We start from the raw sequence: 21,894 nt of genomic DNA, 5'->3' as shown, positions 1-21,894 counted from the left end.
TAAATGGCCTACATGCTCAGACCTGACCTTTTTACTATTAATATATTTTAAGAATTTCTTTGGATTTGTCTTACTCTCATTTGCAATCTGTTGTTCATTTTAAATTTTTGCTGCCTTGATTTCCTTTTTACATATTCTGGTATGTTTCTTGTAACATTTAAATGATGATAGTGTTCCTTCATTTTTATATTTTTAAAGGCTCTTTTCCTATTATTTTTTACATCTTTTAACTTTGATCGTGAGCCACATACAGTACCTGTTGCCGAGAATGTGTTTCCAGCACGACGGCATCGCGCTGATTCTCGGTGACATGGTGCCGACATCTCGCACTCGCTGGAATAGGAAAAGCACATTCCAGCGAGCGCTTCATAGAAGCGACAGAGATCCGACTTGGATTCCCGCCAATTCTAGCCGCAGCGTTTGGTATGAATCATGAGGGGGAACTCCACACCAAATTTTAAATAAAAAAACGGAATGGGTTTCCCCCCAGGGAATGGATTGGTCTGGTATGGATTGTAAGGAGAACCCCCTACGCCGAAAAATGGCATGGGGGTTCCCCCACAATCCATACCAGACCCGTATCCAAGCAAGCCACCCGGCCGGTCAGGAAAGGAGTGGGGACGAGCGAGCACCTCCCCCCTCCTGAGCCGTACCAGCCCGCATGCCCTCAACATGGGGGGTTGGGTGCTCTGGGGCAGGGGGGCGCCCTGCGGCCCTCCCGCCCCAAAGCACCCTGTCCCCATGTTGATAAGGACAGGGCCTCTTCCTGACAACCCTGGCCGTTGGTTGTCGGGGTCTGCGGGCGGGGGGCTTATCGGAATCTGGGAGCCCCCTTTAATAAGGGGGCCCCCAGATACTGGCCCCCCACCCTAGGTGAATGAATATGGGGTACATCGTACCCCTACCCATTCACCTGGAAGAAAAATGTCAATAAAATAAACACACAACATAGGGTTTTAAAATAATTTATTAGTCAGCTCCGGGGGTCTTCTCCGCTCTCCGGGGGGTCTTCTCCACTCTCCGGGGGGTCTTCTTCCATCTTCTCCACTCTCCACTGTCGTCTCGGCGCTCCCCGGTTCTTCTCCCATTCGCTCTCCGGTGCCTTCCTCGGGGCTGGTCACCACTATCTTCTTTTTAGCTCTCTTACTAGCAGCAGCGCAGCCCGCTCTTCTTTGCCGTCTTCTGCCTTCTTCTTTTCTTCTCATGTTGACACGTTGCTTCCTCCCGCTGTAATGCCGGGTACGCGGCTCGCACCGATTTATATAGGCCTCTTATGACGTCACAGTCCCATCATGCTCCGTGGGTCCCGGATATGGGTCTGGTATGGATTGTGGGGGAACCCCCGACGCCGTTTTTTTGGCATAGGGGGTTCTCCTTACAATCCATACCAGACCTAAGGGCCTGGAACCCATGCCAGTTTTTTATTTAAAATTTGGCGTGGAGTTCCCCCTCATGATTCATACCAAACCCCGTGGCTAGAATTGGCAGGAATCCAAGTCGGATCCCCGTCGCTTCTATGATGGCTTTTTCCCATCACGGCAAGCCGTCTCGGCGCTGGCTCCCTCAACGGGGCTCGTAGGTGGTCAATCTCACCGAGAAAGGGAGCGAGATTGACACAATATCGCGGTCACCTACTGTAGGTTTTATTTTTAGCCTTTTAAACATATTGCTTATGGGAATATACTTTCCAATGTGTTCATATTCAGTCTTTTTGAAGAATTCCTATTTCTGTTTTGTGTTCTTGGATGCCAATATACCCACCCAGTCTAAGTCTTGGAGAGCAGCCCTCAACCTTGGAAAATTTGCTCTCTTAAAGTTAAGTGTTCTTATCTTGTGTTTGTTGCATACAGCTATCATTAAATAAAATCATGTTATGGTCACAGCTACCCAGATGTACTTTAATATGAACATTAGTAATATGCTCTGCATGATTTGATATTAACAGGGCAACATTTCTAGTTGGGGCCTATATGAATTGTACCAGAAAATTGCCTTGCAAAAGGTTTATAAATGTTTGGCCTTTAACTGTTCCAACAATGCCATTACTTCAGTCCATGTCAGGGTAGTTACAATTCCCCCAATATTATTACTGTCCCGGCCTTTGTATCCCCATACATCTATTCAAAGTGCTAAGTCTCCATCTCCTCATTAAAACTGTGTGGCCTATAACAAACTCCATATCCATATGCAGTTCCACCCATTAATGTTCAGCCTCATCACACTTTCCATCAAGTAGGTCCTCTTTCACACTCGTTCTGAAATCACTTATCACATAGAGATAGGCACTGCCACCTTTGCATTTTACCCTCTCCGAAAGAAAGCATAGCCAGAAATATTAATAGCCCAGTCATATGAAGAGTCAAGCCAAGATTCAGCAATACCAATTAAACAATAGTTCTCTTCATGCACCAAAGCTTCCAGCTATCCTATTGTCAGGGCTGAGCTCATATTTTCCAAGTCCCTGGAGAGCCACCACACAGATGTCTGTCGAGTGCTTCAGAAACTAAGAGAGAACAATCTCTATTGTAAACTGGAGAAGTGTGAATTCCATCATGAACAGGTCAAATTCCTAGGTTATTTAATTTCCACGGCTGGGTTTTTGATGGACCCAGAGAAACTTTCTGCTGTCCTACATTGGCCTCGACCCATGGGTTTACGTCCTCTGCAGCACTTTCTTGGCTTTGACAACTATTATCGGAAGTTTATTCGTAACATCTCGTCTCTGGTCAAGCCCCTGACTCCAGAGTCCATTAAGGCTTTTGAGAATATTGGATACAGCGACCCACAGAGAGGAATCGTCCACACCCTAAACATTATTAGACCTTAAGGTCTAAAGAATGAGGTGAGCTGCTAGAACACACACTGTGGATTGTGGTGTAAGGGAGAGTGATCACATCACAGAAGAAGTTGATTGTATCTGCACAGCCAATGCCACTGGATTAAGAGGCTCTAGGATGGAAAAGGACCTGGGGATCCTCGTAGATGATAGGCTCAACAATGGCATGCAATGCCAAGCTTCTGCTAACAAAGCAAACAGCATATTGGCATGCATTAAAAAGGGTATTAACTCCAGAGATAAAATGATAATTCTCCCACTCTACAAGATTTTGGTCCGGCCACACCTAAAGTATACTGTCCAGTTCTGGGCACCAGTCCTCAGGAAGGATGTACTGGAAATGGATCGAGTACAAAGAAGGGCAACAAAACGAATAAAGGGTCTAGAGGATATTAGCTATGAGGAAAGGTTGCGAGCTCTGAACTTATTCTCTCTGGAGAAGAGATGCTTGAGAGGGGATATGATTTAAATTTACAAATACCGTACTGATGACCGCACAATAGGGATAAAACTTTTTTGCCGAAGACTCGTGGCCACTCATTAAAATTAGAAGAAAAGAGATTTAACCTTAAACTACGTAGAGGGTCTTTTACTGTAAGAGCAGCAAGAATGTGGAATTCCCTTTCACAGGCGGTGGGTGGTGTGACGGTATCGGTATGATATCCCCGTCAAGCATTCCCTCCTCTCCATACAAGAACATCACAGGATTCCCCACACATGAGTCAAGACTGGATGCTGGAACCAAGACACTTTATTGACACAAAAACTCAGCTTATATGTGGTTACAGCCTGTTAGGAACGCCCCCCTCACACAGTGGGGTTTCCCATACAGATTATAGGAGACAAGTCGGAGCCGACCATGCAGACACGTTTCTTTAGATAAAGACATCACTGGAGTTAATTAATACACTGAAGCAATCAGAATAATTAACATACTACTTCTCTAATCATTTAGCCTGATGATACAATACACATCTTTTAAGGGTAAACACAGATCTTCTTTACACAACACAATAGATCAATTAACGTTTAGAATAGTGAGGGGACATTAGCACGTCAATAACCTGTCAGAGGAATGAATCACACATGAAATTCCTTTCTACCTCTACCCATGGCTAGCAGGGAGCAGTACACTGAGACATATAGGCAAATGTATCACAATGGCCCCCCTTTTGCTCCCTGCTCCGGCAAATCCGGTTGGACCTTCCCTGGTCCAGTAGGGTTGACGGGTTCAGAGCTTTTAGTCCGAGGTTAACTCCGTTTGGCATGACTGACCTCCCTTGACAACTGCTTCAGACTCAGGTATGTCACCGGGTCGTCAGATCACACGCCGGTCAGTCCCCAAGTCTTTGTGCGATCTGCAAAGTCACCAGAAGTCAGTGTGAAGACAGCGAATGGGTCTGTGCGCCGCCGTCTAGGTGTCCCGCTATGGGAGGGGGCAGGTTATGGCTCTGAAGTGACAGTCACAGGAGATTCATAAAAAGGAAAAGTTATATTTGTTGTAGCACTGGTGCTCAGAGTCCGGGGGGGGGGAGAGGGGACTCAGAGCCCCATAAGGTCAGCCACCCCCTGCTCCCTCCGCAGCCGCCGGTTCTCCTCTTGGAGCTTCTCCAGCTCCATCTCCAGTTCATGGAGCCTGGGGGGGTCAGCCTGCTGTGACCTCAGGTGGTTGTTCTCCTCCTCCATGCCGCTTATGCACTCCTCCAGCTCTATGTACTCACGGATCAGATCCTGCTTGCTCATGTCCTGCAGGCTCTCCACGTGGTCCTTCATCATCAGGAACTGGGTGGTGGTGTAAGGGGCCACCGGTGGGCCCTTGGCGAACATCTCGGCCCGCATCTGGGACGCCCGCTGCGACTCCCTCTCCTCCAGTCGCTTCTTCTCCTCCCAGGTCCGCTGGTTATATGACTTCCAGGACCTCGTCTTATTGAAGGATGGCCGGCGGTGCCTCTTTCTGCCCAGCTCCCTCCAGAGCCCCTCCGGCTCAGGGCTGGAGCCCATGACCAGCTGACAATGGTGTTCCCTGTTGTCCGTAATAGCAGATTGTACCATGAGGGCTTCGTAAGGGGTGCCCAATGGTTCTTCCCGACCCCGCTCCTGGGGATCCCAAGCCGAGTCTACACAATGGGCTGCTGCTGGTGGGCGGTACCCAGGTTGAGACCAATTTGACCTGGTGTTGTCATTCATGGGGCAATTCTGCTTGAAGTGACCCAACTGTTTGCACCGGAAGCAGCGTTGTTCGTTGTCCTCCTGGCGTGGATAGCGAGGGCTAGATGTCACCGGTCTGTTAGGAGGTTGGTATCTAGCGGCTGGTGGGTGTGAGGGCGCCGTTGGTCGTGGAGGTTGTACCCATGGTGTGACCTGGTTTGTCTTGCGAGTATCTGCATATTCATCCGCCAACTTCGCGGCCTCTGGTAGAGTCATGGGCCTGCGATCTCTCACCCAATCCTTGACGTCCGTCTGGATGTGATTGTAAAATTGCTCCAGGAGCATTAGTTGCAAAATGTCCTCTGCGGTGGTGGCCTGGCTGCTGTTAACCCAGTTAGAGGCCGACAGGGACAGCTGGCATGCCCATTCTGCGTAAGAGTCTTTCGTGGTTTTGCGTGAGTCCCTGAACTTCTGTCGGTGGGACTCTGGGGTTACTGCATAACGAGCCAGGAGCACTTCTTTAACCCGGGCGTAGCTATGGATATCCTGATCTGGCACGGTCCGGAAAGCATCAGAAGCTTTGCCTGACAGTTTGCCTGACAATATTGCAACCCACTCTCTTCTAGCTATTCGGTGCAGGTTACATTGTCGCTCAAAATCCGCCAGGTAGTTATCAATTTCACAGTCCTTTTCATCAAAAGCTTTAAAAGCGCTAAACGGAATCTTCCTTGCGTCTGCTGTGCTGTACTCACTGTTCGGAGAAGGTGCGGCTGCTTGTTGGACTGCTGCCAGTTTTAACTGTAGTTCTGCGTCCCTTATTTGTTTATCCTTCTGTAGTTCTGCGTCCCTTATTTGTTTAGCCTTCTGTAGTTCTGCGTTTACTAACATGTCCATCACTTTCAGCACCACATCCGGCGTTGGGTTCGGGCCGAACCACGCTAGCTTCTCTCTCATTAGCTTGTTGGCTGGCGATTCCTCCTCCTGAATCACTGGTGTATCCATCTCTTGTACTGCTGGCGTTGCTGCAATCCCGTCCTCCTGGTCTATCTCCATTGATTCCGCTATGATGACCCGCTTGGTTTTGTTGCTAGCAATCCTTCCAGTAGTTCTTCCAGTGTCTGCTTGGAATCCGGGTGTGAAGGAGAGTAGAAGGGAAGATCCCGCTGCTGCCAACCAATTTGTGACGGTATCGGTATGATATCCCCGTCAAGCATTCCCTCCTCTCCATACAAGAACATCACAGGATTCCCCACACATGAGTCAAGACTGGATGCTGGAACCAAGACACTTTATTGACACAAAAACTCAGCTTATATGTGGTTACAGCCTGTTAGGAACGCCCCCCTCACACAGTGGGGTTTCCCATACAGATTATAGGAGACAAGTCGGAGCCGACCATGCAGACACGTTTCTTTAGATAAAGACATCACTGGAGTTAATTAATACACTGAAGCAATCAGAATAATTAACATACTACTTCTCTAATCATTTAGCCTGATGATACAATACACATCTTTTAAGGGTAAACACAGATCTTCTTTACACAACACAATAGATCAATTAACGTTTAGAATAGTGAGGGGACAGTAGCACGTCAATAACCTGTCAGAGGAATGAATCACACATGAAATTCCTTTCTACCTCTACCCATGGCTAGCAGGGAGCAGTACACTGAGACATATAGGCAAATGTATCACAGGTGGTCTCAGTGGGGAGCATCAATAGTTTAAAAAAACTATTAGATAAGCACCTAAATGACCGCAACATACAGGGATATACAATGTAATACTCACACACACATAGGTTTGGACTTGATGGTGTCTTTTTTCAACCTCACCTACTATGTAACTATGTAACAACCCATTGATTTGGACACATATTGTGTGAAAGGTTATGTCGCTGAATTGGACTGACACATGTTGTCACTATATTGATTAATTTATCCAATACTTATTTCCGTATTTGCACAATTTTCAAATGTTGTATTTTTTACAGCAGCAGTGATTTGGTTACATAATTCAGTAGGGGTATAATACCTTTAATTAATTGAATAATTAATTATGATATGAAATTAGGATTGTGTATTTATTTGTGGTATTTGCACATTTGGTAAAATCTCCTAGTAGCACTGGCACTTGGAGTTCAGCACCCAATAGGGTTATCACACATTGCCTTATTAGCTTATGTTTATTTTGCATTTTCGCCACAAGCAAGCATCATATTATAATCCTTATTTATTTTGTATAAGAGTGTGGGGACACATTGAGCAATGTGAGAAGCTGCTTCATTTTTAACAAACTTGAAATTATCTCATAGTTGATTTAAAGTGGAAGCGCATAGGACTTTCTTTGCTAATAAAACCTGACAGGTGTTCTAATCCCTCTCCACGCTATCCAAAATTATAGAAAAGGTTTTGCCTTTAGTTATACTCTAAGACCCCATTTACACCTCAGTGATTTGAAGCACAATTTGAAGCTTCACCAGAAGCACCTTATTGCTCGACACAAGGGTTTCCATTGTATTAATTTGTGGCCATTCACACATAAGAATAGTGTCACTTAAAGCTTGAAGCTTGGAAAAATACACAAGCTTCTTTTGGAGCAGAGTTGTCCCAGTAGACTTCAATTGGGGGTCTTGAAAAATGCATGTACAGTGAGCATAATGTGTGTTTTTGCCTACTAGCTTTCCTATGGCCAAAAAAACCCTTAAGCATTAAACGCGAGCAAGATTGTCAAATTAATGGGGCCTTAGAGGCAGTAACTGCAAACACACATTTCTGTAGCTCTCAATGAGACTTCTGCACCTGCCAACAAGTACTGTAGTTTGAACCACTCTTATTAGGCAAACTGTTCCAGATGCCTTAGATTTGAAGGGCACCTTCTCCAGACTGAAATTATCATCTCTTTTCATAGATGTCTGATAAGATTCAGATCAGGGCTCATGAAACATTACTTCAGAATAGTCCAATGTTTTATTTTTAGCCATTCTTGAATGCTTTTAACTGTGTGTTCTGGGTCATTATTCTGTTGGATAATCCAGAGCTTCCTGACACTGGACAGTATGTTTTACTTCAGAATTCCTTGGTAGTCTTCAGATTTCATTGTGCCCAGTACAGATTCAATGCAACCCATGCCAAATGCAGCAAATATTATATGTATTTATATTGTATAGTCTCTTATGCAGGGCTTTTTTTTCTCAGTGAATAGGTGCAGGAACTTTCCTTTTTGGAGTTATCCAGTCTTCACCACTACCTACCTCCGAGCACCGTTTCTTGGTCCCATCCCCAACCCACCTCCCAGTACTGCCCCTTTAATTTGTTAATGATAACAAGAAAAGCAGTAAAATAGATCCCCTGCAGCCAATAACAACAGACCCACAACAACAATAGACCACCCTCAACAAAATAAACCCCCCTAGCAACAACAGACCCCCCAGCAGCAACAAAAGATCTTCCCGCAGACAGTATTGATAGACCATCCAGCAGCCAGCTACAATAGAATTCTCTCTCAACAGTAGATCCCTCCAGGCAACAACTGACTCCCCCACAAAATAGATCCCTTCCAGCAACACTAGATCCCCCAGCAGCAATAGACACTGTAGCACCACCTAGAACCCCTTGACATCGCATACATCAGTGCTAGAGGTGCCAGAACTGCGTTCCCCCGCGTTCCCGCTGAAAAAAAAACCTGCTCTTATGTAACATTTTTTAGCATAAATCCTTTACAACAGTAAACTTTTATATCACATTCAAAATAAATGACATAATGATTCACAATCCAATAAAAATTCATATATTGTACAAACACATATAGCAGTTGATACATATATGCATAAACATGATGCAAATAATACCTAAGTGACCATTTTACCTTACTAAGTTCCTGTTAAAGTAAATGAGAAAAATTGGGAATGATAACAAAAATGTCATAGTAAAATATTTTAGACATAGATTAAATCATAAAAAAATGTGTCGACCCATGATTGGTATTGAATATAAAAGTTGATAGATCAACGTGTTTCACGACCTTGTAGCGGCTCATTAGGAGCAAAAATCAAGGAGACATAACAAAATCAGAAAAATGTAAAATATAAATATTGGAAAATGAAAGTATATAGAAAAAATTCTAAAAGATTATAAAAACTGAATAGTATATTATAGGGTAGGGAACCCCCTTATTACGTATAACTTACAGCTGCATCTGCAAACTGATGGTGTGATATTGAGGATTGTAAACCAACCAAAGAACATCACCTCCAGGAGCTGAGGCAGCATACCAGGGCAATGACAACCAACACAAACAGTATCCGAAGTGGGCGAGTGTAAGTGAGGTGACCCCAATGTGTGATCGAAATGGTGAACCCAAACGGGATCTATGTGAAAAAAAACTATCAGTAGATACGCCGTCGTAACTCTGAATCTACGCCGTCGTAAATTTAAGCATATTCTGGAAACCAGATACGCTTAAATTAGGCTAAGATACGAGCGGCGTAGATCTCCTACGCCGTCGTATCTTAGGGTGCATATTTACGCTGGCCGCTAGGTGGCGCTTCCGTTGAGTTCGGCGTAGAATATGCAAATGAGCTAGATACGCCAATTCAGAAACGTACGTGCGCCCGGCGCATTTTTTTACGTTGGTTACGTAAGGCTTTTTCTGGCGTAAAGTTAGTCGAACAAATAGCTGGCCTAGCCAATGTTAAGTATGGCCGTCGTTCCTGCGTCGAAATTTGAAAATTTTACGTCGTTTGCGTAAGTCGTCCGTGAATGGGGCTGGACGTAATTTACGTTCACGCCGAAACCAATACGTCCTTGCGGAGCAATGCACACTGGGATATGTCCACGGACGGCGCATGCCGTTCGTTAAAAACGTCAATCACGTCGGGTCACCAGTCATTAACATAAAACACGCCCCCCTGTTCCACATTTGAATTAGGCGCGCTTAGGCCGGCCATTTACGTTACGCCGCCGTAACTTAGGAGGCAAGTGCTTTGTGAATACAGCACTTGCCTCTCTGACTTATGGCGGCGTAGGGTAAATACGATACGCTACGCCGACTCAATAATACGCTGCCGTACCTGAATCCAGCTATATATATGGGATGTGTTGAGAATAACAGTGTAAATGAAGTACAGAAAGTTAATATGTACAAAAGTTAAAGGGAATGGTAAATAAATAAATATATAGAGAAATTAAAAAGAACTTTTTCTCCCCATTTTAGACACCATGAACCACAATGCATCACAGCTTCCACCTTTCAACATTAGAAACGACACAAAGAGAAGGGTGGGACTTTAAATGAGGCGCATATGTAGTGCACCTAGATTCCCTAATTCAAGAAAAATAAAGGAGTTTGGGGCTTTGAATGGCTGCAGACATGGTGTAGGTTAGTTGGAAATGTACATATTTATTTATCAGAGAAAAATTTGAAATATATCACAGACAACAAGAGTCACCTAGAGGAAACAACATTCAAGTTTCCACATATTCATACACACATATATTATGTGCCCATGCAATACGGCATTGGAGGTACAACAGTGCATAGCCCAGCGCCATCTGGTGATCAATGTTGGTGAATAAATAAACATATAGGCAGCAAGAAGCGAAAAAATAAATAAATATAATAATAATATAATCTTGTATTGTTAAAACCAATAAAACCAAAAAGTTCAATGTTGGCAGATTAGAAGGTCATTGTATCTGCGTCCCAGTTGCCCGAAGCGTTTTGTGTGCATAAGACACTCATCAGGGGCTGATGCTTTGGGATATCTATAAAATATATAGTAGACTGTAGTTATTAAATGTGGTTCATGGTTAAATAGGTAAACGATGAGGCAGTGAGGCCCATCTAAAGTACTTATATGGAAGCAGTGTGGCAGGAATGGTGGGTATGGAGCCAAGGCCAATAGTTTAGTCCTTCATGGGAGCTGAGGTGACCCGTGGGATGCGCTATATGGTCCCCCCACAAGTATAGGAGGCATGGTGTTGATGTTCAAATTGGAACATGCGATAAACCAATGGTGATTGCCAATGGGGGGTTCTACAAAATGAGTAAGGGAACAATATATCAGATTGTATACATGCTATATCGAGGAAAGACAGGCCCAGATAAGTATAGTAGGCATAATAACCTTCTATGGCATCCTAGAATCCCAACCAGGGGAGGAAGGATGTGCAGTAAGATGGTATGCTGTGGCATCTCCAGGATGTGACAGCTGAACTGTGTTGTGGGGAGAGCTCAAATATAGCCGCCCACACGGGTGCACGCTGGCCGCCACCAACGCCACACTGACATGGCACAGACAGGGAGGGACTCCGACGTGGGTGTAAACCCGCCCACAGACGGAGCTCACCTCCTAGCTCGCCAGCGGGAATGGAAAACACACACCCAGCGTCATGACGCCAGAAACTGACGTCACACACTGGGCGGGATGCGTGGCGCCGATACACCGTGCACACCAAACCCACCACCGCACCACACACCGCCCCAATAGGGGGCAGGGGGAGGACGGGGGCGCGCCAGGGGCATCGCAACTCCCAAAATGACAGACACAAAAACATAGCCCAGGTATGTCATAAGTGATGATGCATTTACTTTGGGGGAAATTTTATATTTTTTATTTTTTAAAAAAGGAATTGTCAAAAGCTGTCTTTGGGCTAGATTCAGCATTGAATTACGCCGGCGTATCTATAGATACGCCGCGTAAATTCAAAGCTGCGCTGGCGTATCTTCTTTCTGTATTCAGAAAGCAAGATACGCCGGCATTAGCCTAAGATCCGACTGGCGTAAGTCTCTTACACCGTCGTATCTTAGGGTGCATATTTACGCTGGCCGCTAGGTGGCGCTTCTGTCGTTTTCGGCGTAGAATATGCAATATGACCTAGATACGCCGATTCACAAATTTACGAACGTCCGTCGCTATTTTTTTTCGTCGTTTACGTTAGTCTTTTCGGCGTAAGGTTGCTCCTGCTATTATGAGGCGCACGCAATGTTAAGTATGGACATCGTTGCCGCGTCAAATTTTGAATTTTTTACGTCGTTTGCGTATAGGGCTGGACGTAATTTACGTTCACGTCGAAACCAATGACGTCCTTGCGGCGTACTTTGGAGCAATGCACACTGGGAAATTCCACGGACGGCGCATGCGCCGTTCGGGAAAAACGTCAATCACGTCGGGTCACCAAGAATTAACATAAAACACGCCCCCTCATCCTCATTTGAATTACGCACGCTTACGCCGGGCCCATTTACGCTACGCCGCCGTAACTTAGAAGGCAAGTGCTTTGTGAATACAGCACTTGCCTCTCTAACTTACGGTGGCGTAGCGTAAATACCATACGCTGCGCCGCCGTAACAATGCGCGCCCCTACCTGAATCTAGCCCTTTGTGTTTTTATTACTTTTTGACACTTTTTTGGTAAATAGGTAGGTGCACTATGTACCCCGTACTCATTCATATGGGGGAAAGCCCCCTTTCCTGACCTGCCAGGCTGCATGGTCAGAAAAAGATCTGATATGGGTTTAGGGGGGGACCTTGCGCGGTTTTTATTTAAAATTTTGGTATGGGGTTCCATACCAGAACCAAAGGGTATATATGTCACTTTACAGGCAGACTAAAGGGACTCCCAGGCACTATATTTAACCACTTAAGCCCCGGACCAAAATGCAGGTAAAGGAACAGGTCCCTTTTTGGGATTCGGCACTGCGTCGCTTTAACTGACAATTGCGCGGTCGTGCGACGTGGCTCCCAAACAAAATTGGCGTCCTTTTTTCCCCACAAATAGAGCTTTCTTTTAGTGGTATTTTATCACCTCTGCGGTTTTTATTTTTTGTGCTATAACAAAAATAGAACGACTATTTTAAATATTTTTTACATTTTGCTATAATAAATATCCCCCAAAAATATATAAAAAAAATCATTGTTTTCCTCAGTTTAGGCCGATACGTATTCTTCTACATATTTTTGGTAAAAAAAATCGCAATAAGCGTTTATTGGTTGGTTTGCACAAAAGTTATAGCGTTTACAAAACAGGGGATAGTTTTATTGCATTTTTATAAAAAAAAATTTTTTTACTACTAATGGCAGCGATCAGCGATTTTTTTCGTGACTGCGACATTATGGCGGACACTTCGGACAATGTTGACACATTTTTGGGACCATTGTCATTTTCACAGCAAAAAATGCATTTAAAATGCATTGTTTATTGTGGAAATGACAGTTGCAGTTTGTGAGTTAACCACAGGGGGCGCTGAAGGGGTTATGTTTCACCTAGTGTGTGTTTACAACTGTAGGGGGGTGTGACTGTAGGAGTAACATCGATTGTGTCTCTCTATAAAGGGGATGACACGATCGATGCAGCCACCACAGTGAAGCACGGGGAAGCCGTGTTTACACGCGGCTCTCCCCGTTCTTCAGTTCCAGGGACCGATCGCGGGACCCCAGGGGCGATCAGGTCCGTGGGTCCCACGGTCCCGGAGCTTCGGACCGGGTCGTGAGTGCGTGCCCGCGACCCACGGCTTGGTAGATGTACAGGACGTGCCGGTACGTGCATCTGCCCAGCCGTGCCATTCTGCTGACGTATATTTACAGGAGGCGATCCTTAAGTGGTTAAAGGAAGTTTTCATTTTTATTGCTGCAGTTTAAGCATCATTAAAAACTGCTCCTTTTTTTAATTTTTTATTGCAATAATACATGTCCCCCAGGGCAGTACCCATACCCCTTTTATGGCCAATTACTTGCAATGTAAGCCTTCAAAATGGGCACCTCTGTTCAGCTCCCATGGGCTTCAATGGGGTTTTTGGGTTGGGTTGGGTCGGGTCAGTTTGTGCTCATAAGTTTACATACCCTGGCAGAGATTATGATTTCTTGACCATTTTTCAGAGAATATGAATGATAGCAAAAAAACTTTTCTTTCATTGATGGTTAGTGTTTGTTTATTATCAATTAACTGTGTTTACTCTTTTAAAATCATAATCACAACAGAAACTACCCAAATGACCCTGATCAAAAGTTTACATACCCCAGTTCTTAATACCGTGTATTTCCCCATTTAACATCAATAAATGCTTGAAGTCTTGTGTGGTATTTGTGGTATTTGTGGATGAGGCTCCTCATCTTCTCAGATTGTAAAGTCTCCAGTTCTTGTAAATTCTTGGGCCGTCTTACATAAACTGCACGTTTGAGATCTCCCCAGAGCGGCTCAATGATATTGAGGTCAGGAGAGTGAGATGGCCACTCCAGAACCTACACTTTAGGCCCCGTACACACGACCGAACATGTCCGCTGAAACTGGTCCGCGGACTATTTTCAGCGGACAAGTTTGGTCGTGTGTAGGGCCTAGCGTACTGTTTTCCAGCGGACATTTGTCCAGCCGACCGTTTCCCAGCGGACAAAAATTTCTTAGCATGCTAAGAAACATGTCCGCTGGAAACCTGTCCGTCGGACATGTTCGCTGGTTAGTACACAAAAGCATCGTACAAAAAACCTGCGCATGCTCAGACAAAATGAGGGGACGGGAGCGCTCGTTCAGGTAAAACTCGCGTTTGTTTATGACATGGCACATTCGTCATTTTAAAGATCTAGTGTGTCGTTTATTGCCTCGTTTTTTTCTTCGTTCTCTTGCTAGAATGAACCCGTTCTCTTGCTGATGCTATTTCAACTGAGTTGTTCCATACTGAAATGTGACATTTGTTGCTTGTGATGTAATATTTTGAAAATGTTTGCTAGCCCAGATGTAGCATCTTTTTTTTGGTCCTCCACATGTATATATTAATATTATTTTTAGTTAATGTTGATCTTCTCATTTTTTTTTTTTTGTGTTTCAAGTTATGTCACCATTTTTTTTCATTTTGGTACTTGGTATTATTTTGGTCAAGTTATTATGTCCACATTTTTTGGATTTACAACATGATCAAGGATAAAATAGCAAACCTCAGGAGGCACAAATAAAAAATCAGAAGCAGCAGCACATAGCCAAAGGAGCCCAAGCTGTGGTAGTCCAAACCAGTTCACTTTTGTGGGGAATCAAATGGAAGGCAGGGAATCACTTTCCTGACTTCTTTGCAGCCTTCCTTCCAGGCTGCCTCACAGCGGATCTTCCACGGACTCGTGCACGGCCCCTTGCAGGTGGGGATGATGTTGCAGCAGGAGGATGATGTTCAGCAAGTCGGGCCGGGTCACATAGCCCAGTGTCTGTGGTCAGCAGGTCCCTCTTCATCCACCAAAGGACCTGATTAATAAGGCCCTTTGCCAGTCTGCTTTGCTCCTCCCCCCTTGGTTTAGATCATGAGCCACGGAGGCACTGTAGGCTTCTGTGGGGTTGAGGGGGGCCCTCATTAGAGCACTAGCCTCCCGTATCATGCGGAGGCTCTCGTCCTCCACCTGCCTCATGTGCCTCCTTCGGCCTGGTTGCCTCATTTGGAGGGGAGGGACTTGGCTGGTGGTGCTGAGCCTGGGCCTGGGGACCTGCTGTTCGCCACTGGGCCCGGCCTCCTCCTGGCTGCCACTGACCCCTTCTGCCTGGCTGACATTTTCCTCATCAGGAGCTGCCACCTCCTGGCTGGTCTGTTCTTCCTGTGTCCAAAAAAGGGACATGTTGTAATATTTAGCACAATCAAATCATACACCATTTTATGCTCGAGACTGTTTTTTTTTTTTTCATTTAACTTGAACAGACTCTCCTACTGACCCCTGCAGTTGTCACCCCTGACACCTATTTGTATGCCCACAACTTGTGTTATTTTTTCCCAGCTTGGCTTTTATTTTACAATATCAAGTCAATAAACAAACAATAATTAGCAGCCCAGAAATATTTTGGAAACTACTATACCTCATCAGTGAAGACTCGCAGATCTGGGTCTCTGTCAGCCAACCCCTCTGCGGACTCTGCAGGGCTGTGTGGATCTGGGGAAGTTCCGCTATAAGGTAGCGTGGAAGGAAGGCTGGAAGGAAGACTCGACATAGATTCCCTGCCGTCCATTTGATCCCGCAAAAAAGCCATCTCTTTGTAGTACCACAGCTTGGGCTCCTTTGGGTCACTTGCTGCTGCTCCTGATTTTTTTTTTTTTTAGCTTTGTAAGCTCTTCGACATGTGCTCCTGAGGTTCGCGATTTTATCCTTGACCATGTTGGAAGTGCATTCTGGAACCCAGGTCTGCATGTAGGTTGCTATCTGTTTCAGTGCTGCAGTCCTGAGGTCTTTTCTGTGGTAGTTTGCCTCCCTTGAATCCCACAGGATGGGCATTTCCCTATATTTTTGTAGCAATCGCAGAATATTGTCCTGTCCCTGTAATAGGTCCATCCTTTTATTGTTTATTTGTAGTTTTCTACATTTAGTCTAGATTAACAAAAGCCAAAGAAACAGAAAACACGATTTAAAAAAGGCTCATCGTTGACATTGTTAGAATATGTTGCCCAAAATTTCTGACCTATAAATACAAACACAGTGTCTCCTGCTGCTAAAATGCTGGCCAGCTCTGCCCCATTGTTGTACCAAACATTGTTTTTACATGCAGACCCTTTGGTTCCATTGCAGTAAATACGTGGAATCTATAACCATACACAATTATTATTAATGAGAGCATTCATCAAAGCACTATTTCATGTGTAGATATCATGCCCCTCAGCATTGATGACATAAAAGACACTTCCTAATTACCTCTGTCCAACCAACACCGAACAATACTTGCATGATCTGAATACACCAGACAAAAATTAAAATGAGGTAGAGCATTCTTCACATCTAGATTTTGTGATGTGTCCAAGCATTTGGATAACAAAATAACATTTTGGTCCCCAAGATACATAATAGCGTTAAAAGGGTGCAAACAACAGACCAAACCCCCATCCCATGGCTCTCCAGTTTCTAGGCCTCTGCTCATCCCATGTTGTAATTTCTTACCTTCGTCTCTCTAGCTCCTCGCTTAGCACGCTCAAATAATCTCTGCATAACCTACGTAATCACATCGTTTTCCTTTTATACACTCCGCGTATGTATGAAACGCCGCCCTCGTCACCTTTGCCATGCCCCTAATCAATGTGAAACGGAAAGATGGCGTTAACTCTGTAGCTTCTCTAAATGCTTGAATAGTCTCCGCGTAACCTACGTAAACACGTCGTTTTCATTCTATACACTCCGCGTATGCATGAATCTCCGCCCTCGTCACCGCCCATGACGGAACATTTCCTCTTTTCCACGCCCCTAATCACTGTGGGAAGGAAAAATGGTGATGTCACACGAGCGTGTACGAAGCTCTCAGGCCGCAAGTGAAGGGACAGAGGCAGGAATGTCCCGATCCAGGCCCAAACGCTATAAGGCCACTAATATGGCTTTAGAAGAAATGGTGGAGTTAGTTGACATACTGCGGAGGAAGGACTACGACGGGGAATATGGGCCATACAAGACCCCTAACCGCAGAAAGGCCCAAATTATGGACAAGGTGGCGAGGAGAATGAAGGAGATGTTTGGTGTCACCAGGGCCAAAGAACAGCTCCGGAAACGTTGGTCCGACTTGAAACTGCGGGAGCCACATCAGTTGAAGAAGATCAAGAAAATTATCAAGAAAAGTAAGTCCTTTTTTTTGGGGGGGGGGCAATTGTCTTCATTAATTTGTTGACATGTATATTTCTACATCTGCCTCCTTGGCCTGGTTGTACTTTTGAACACATGTTGAAATTGTATGTGTTTAAATAAAATACCTATCTTTTGCAACGATCGTTAATAGTAAACATCGTAACATCACATTGTTTCTCAGAAATCCGATGTTGGTCCAGGAACAACACACCTGGACATGGCTCTCTGGCCAAAAACATTGTTTGTATACATTGTGTAAAAGCTATTTCTGACAAATTAAATTAATAGAATGTGAAAGGCAAACAGGATTCATTCTCAACAGTGATAATAAGCAGCTGTTTTCCCATCTGGAATCCAGAGCACCTGTGTCTCCCCAAAAAAATATCAACAATTTGTAGAGTCTCCGAGAAATAAAGTTTAGGGGGGGACATCCATGTGTGTCACTTCGCTAAAAAGGGGCAGGATCAGAGCTTGGCCTAAAAGTCATCTAAAAATGTAGGTTTGGTGGAAGAAGACCAAAAAAGATAATAATTTAAAGCCTCTTCTAGGCAATGTGTGCGATTTCTGCTCTCCAATATCTGTGTGCTGATGAATATACCTTTTGTTTTGTGTTATTTATAGGGGAAAGAAGACAACAGCATTTGGAGGAGGCAGGGAGGGCCAGACACGCCAAAAATCGCCCATCTCGGCATGTGGAGGAGGAGGAGGATGTGGAAGGAGAGGAGGAAGGAAGAGAGGAGGAAGGAAGAGAGGAGGAAGGAAGAGAGGAGGAAGAAGCCATTTTGGAAGTAGGAGTTATGGAAGATGAAGGGGAAGTTGAGGAAGAAGAATTTGGCTTTTTGGAAGAAGGTGGATTGATGGATGAAGAAGAAGCAGTTAGGGAAGATGAAGGAGGAGTTGTTGAAGATGAGGGTGAAGTGGTGGAAGAAGGAGGAGTCGTTGAAGATAAGGGGGAAGTGGTGGAAGAAGGAGGAGTTATCGAAGACGGAGAAGTTGTGGAGGTGGAAATTAGCACACCATCAGGTCAGTGTCACCCCAGCTTTATAGGGCAAAACAGATGTAGATAGGCCTGCAAAATATTTATTTTAGTTCATTTTTTCTTTTTTAGGGGATGAAGATGGTGTTGCGTATTTTTCTCGTGCAAGTGCACAAATAATTATCCAGCAGGTTATGGAGTGCAGCACAGAGATGGACAATATGCGACAAAGGATGTTGGTCATTGAACAACATTTTAAAAATATAATAGACATGATGGGCCGTGTCAAAGACTGAAACACCCCCCCCCCCCGCCCATCCCCCCGCCCCCCAACCATTTTTATATTTTTTGTAAACAATACGCCAAAATTTGAAGATGCACACACAGTGTGCCAACATGTGCTATCTGCCATCACAGAATATCTATTGTCTGTGCTTTGTGGGTACAACCCCCTCCCCGATCCTCAAGTAGTTGAGAGGAAGGGTTTGCTCCCACAAAACACAGACATTGATCACCCATGATGGCAGATAGCATATGTGGCCATTTGTCTGTTGAAAAAATAACATTTGGTGAATTAACACTGAATGTGTGCATCTTCAAATTTTGGCGTGTTCCAGTGTGAAAGCACACCATGACTGACTGCTGTTGTGAATAGAGAAAAGTTTGAACTTTGTAAGTTCTATTGGTTGTACATTTTTACATTTATACTTAAAAAAAAGTTGAGAAAATCAACAACCAAAAAAAAGAAAAAGAAAAAAAGAAAAAAAAATCTAAAAACAAAAAGAAAAAAACACAAAAAAATAATATATATATTTGATACCAAAAAATATCGTTCTTTTTAAGATCTATATTCTTGATAATCACTAAAAATCTAAACAAAATTGCTAAAAAATCTAAATAAAGAAAACTTCAAAAAAAAAAAACCTTACTAAATTGTTTTGTAAAAAATACAAAGCCATGTTTTCATGAAAAAAACCCTACTTTTGGGGGTAATGAACAAGCTGCAAATAAAAACATTGACATCAAAATCTGAAAAATGAGTGGCTTCTTCTTTCTATGCTCAATACCCATTTTGTAGATAAGTGAATAATGTGCTAATGTGGTTATTTACTAAAACAGGAGAACTAAATGTGTCACTAGAAGTGCACTAGTTAGTTGGAGAACCAGGAAGACAGATAAAAAAAGAAAAAGCAATAATGACAAACAACTGTATAAAGTCCAATGGTCAAATTATTTATTAGTTCTGTGAAAATTTCTTTCTTTTGGGGGCCGAATTAGAAAGAAATATGATCAGGCATAGCAATGGCCCCCTGACCCATGAAGTACTCAACATATTTGTCGCGTACCTCACAAGCAGATTGGGGGGCCAAGCCAGCGCGACCAGTGTCCAGCCCAGGAAGGGTATCTGAGGGTAGTCCTGCCTCAGCACCGATGTTGGGTAGGTATGCCTGGGAGTGCCTGCGTAGAAAGTTGTCCAAAATGCAGCAGGCAAAAACAATGGTGTTCAATTTATATTCCGCCAAGTGTATCGCTGTCTGGAACAGGCGGAACCGGCTGGCGAGTATCCCAAAGGCATTCTCGACTACCCTCCGAGCTCTGGCCAGCCGATAATTGAACACCCTCCTCTCTGAGGTAAGGGTCCTCTGGGGAAAAGGCCGCATGAGGTGAGGTCCAAGCCCAAAAGCTTTGTCCGCTAAAAATTGTGGAGGTGGAAATAAGCACACCATTAGGTCAGTGTCACCCCAGCTTTATAGGGCAAAACAGATGTAGATAGGCCTGCAAAATATTTATTTTAGTTCATTTTTTCTTTTTTAGGGGATGAAGATGGTGTTGCGCATTTGTTTTCACAAAACACAGACATTGATCACCAATGATGGCAGATAGCACATGTGGCCATTTGTCTGTTGAACAAATGACATTTGGTGAATTAACACTGAATGTGTGCATCTTCAAATTTTGGCGTGTTCCAGTGTGAAAGCACACCATGTCTGACTGTTGTTGTGAATAGAGAAAAGTTTGAACTTTGTAAGTTCTATTGGTTGTACATTTTTACATTTATACTTAAAAAAAAGTTGAGAAAATCAACAACCAAAAAAAAAATAAAAAAAAATAAATAAAAAAAAATCTAAAAACAAAAAGAAAAAAACCAAAAAATAATATATATATTTGATACCAAAAAATATCGTTCTTTTTAAGATCTATATTCTTGATAATCACTAAAAATCTAAAAAAATTTGCTAAAAAATCTAAATAAAGAAAACTTCAAAAAAAAAAAAAACCTTACTAAATTGTTTTGTAAAAAATACAAAGCCATGTTTTCATGAAAAAAACTACTTTTGGGGGTAATGAACAAGCTGCAAATAAAAACATTGACATCAAAATCTGAAAAATGAGTGGCTTCTTCTTTCTATGCTCAATACCCATTTTGTAGATGAGTGAAAAATGTGCAATTGTGGTTATTTACTAAAACAGGAGAACTAAATTTGTCACTAGAAGTGCACTAGTTAGTTGGAGAACCAGGAAGACAGATAAAAAAAGAAAAGCAATAATGACAAACAACTGTATAAAGTCAATGGTCAAATTATTTATTAGTTCTGTGAAAATTTATTTTTTCTGGGGGCCGAATTAGAAAGAAATATTAATGGGGCATAGCAATGGCCCCCCGACCCATGAAGTACATATTTGTCGCGTACCTCACAAGCAGATTGGGGGGCCAAGCCAGCGCGACCAGTGTCCAGCCCAGGAAGGGTATCTGAGGGTAGTCCTGCCTCAGCACCGATGTTGGGTAGGTATGCCTGGGAGTGCCTGCGTAGAAAGTTGTGCAAAATGCAGCAGGCAAAAACAATGGTGTTCAATTTATATTCCGCCAAGTGTATCGCTGTCTGGAACAGGCGGAACCGGCTGGCGAGTATCCCAAAGGCATTCTCGACTACCCTCCGAGCTCTGGCCAGCCGATAATTGAACACCCTCCTCTCTAAAGAAAGGGTCCTCTGGGGAAAAGGCCGCATGAGGTGAGGTCCAAGCCCAAAAGCTTTGTCCACTAAAAATTGTGGAGGTGGAAATAAGCACACCATTAGGTCAGTGTCACCCCAGCTTTATAGGGCAAAACAGATGTAGATAGGCCTGCAAAATATTTATTTTAGTTCATTTTTTCCTTTTTAGGGGATGAAGATGGTGTTGCGCATTTGTTTTCACAAAACACAGACATTGATCACCAATGATGGCAGATAGCACATGTGGCCATTTGTCTGTTGAACAAATGACATTTGGTGAATTAACACTGAATGTGTGCATCTTCAAATTTTGGCGTGTTCCAGTGTGAAAGCACACCATGTCTGACTGTTGTTGTGAATAGAGAAAAGTTT

The sequence above is a fragment of the Rana temporaria genome, chromosome 3 (genome assembly GCF_905171775.1).
Source record: "Rana temporaria chromosome 3, aRanTem1.1, whole genome shotgun sequence".
Lineage (NCBI taxonomy): Eukaryota > Metazoa > Chordata > Amphibia > Anura > Ranidae > Rana > Rana temporaria.
This window is presented reverse-complemented; position numbering follows the sequence as displayed.